Source organism: Arachis ipaensis, unplaced genomic scaffold (assembly GCF_000816755.2).
Source record: "Arachis ipaensis cultivar K30076 unplaced genomic scaffold, Araip1.1 Aipa506, whole genome shotgun sequence".
Lineage (NCBI taxonomy): Eukaryota > Viridiplantae > Streptophyta > Magnoliopsida > Fabales > Fabaceae > Arachis > Arachis ipaensis.
Window position 1 is genome coordinate 46573 of NW_015496079.1, and position 1460 is coordinate 48032.

Sequence of the window (1460 nt, forward strand, 5' to 3'; positions counted from 1 at the left end):
ATATATACAGCAAAAGCCTTTTTTAATGCTAGCCTGCGGGGCACAGCTTCCTCCTCCATATTGAACGCTTGCCCACCCGCAGTAGCATCCTCCTGAATTCCTAAAGGATCAAATCTTTGTGGCTCATTAAGCAATATTCTCACCGCATTATTTAAGGGTTCCCCACACTCACATGGGCTGGGCACATGAGGGTGTAGGCTACATATTTGGTGATAGAAGGTATCCCGAGCTACCCTCAAAAGAGTACTTAGATCAGGGGAGCACAAAGCATGCGGTCTTAAGAGCAATTGCTCAGGAGCAATGTTCCACCAAATACCGATGCCTATCATAGCACAGAGGCATATTATAAAGCGTGAGTCCCTCAGGTATGAATACCTTATAGCCTCTCTCATTGTGAAGGATTTGATTCTCCCACCCTCTCCATTATCAATAGCAGCTAACAATCCTGGCTTTTCTGATCGTACGAGTGGAGTGCGGAAATGGGTCAATTCAAAGGGGAGTGCCTCCCACGCTTTAATTGGAACCCAGTTCGCATATGTATATACGAGCTCCCAATCCTTACACCTCCATTTACATTGGCGCTCCCCCCTTAACGCAGACTCAAGAATAAAAGATATATTCCATAGGTCAAGATGAGGATATTTCTTAGGTCTAACCACGTTTTCACTTAAATCCATTTTACATATCCACTTGTACCATGCGGGGGGACTGACCCTTTGAGCATTGTTTCCAGTTGTACTACCTATTCGGTCCTCCCTAATTGGAGGAATATTCCTCATTATAGGGATTCCCTTTATTAATGCCATAAACAAACTTATCATGATTGCACCCCTCCCCCATTATCATTTGGAAAATATTCACTGTTAAGTTGGAACTCTACTTTTTTATGTTTAGGGCATAAACCAATGTTTCCCCACATACATTTAACAGGGTCATCACCTAAGTTAATGCGTTGAATTATACCATTCAGACAGTACTTATCGAACATGCTTTGAATAAAATCTTCAATGTGCTGAGGAGAAGAAGATGAACTATGATTTTCATTATAGCAAGAAAAATAGGCTTCTATAGAATACCTATTGTAGCGATAAACACATGATGTTTGTAACATTTCCAAATCTAGCTTAATGAACGCCAACTCTAACAAAGCAAACGGAAGTAAACTAACTGGTGGAATGGAATATTCTGACTTAAGCGTTCCCATTTTCATATTGGAATAATCCACTTCCAGATTCAGAAATTGATTAACAAGATCTATTATTATCAAATCATTTGTTATAGTACTCAATACCTCTATCAACTTCTCATGATTAGCGGTATAAAGACTATTTGATAAGTCAACACGAAATAGAGTATCAACATTCTCCCAAGAGCATACCCTATCATAAAATCTCTTGACTCCGTTGATATCACGATCAATTAATGAGTTAATGGATAAAGGATATCGTTCACGAATAGCT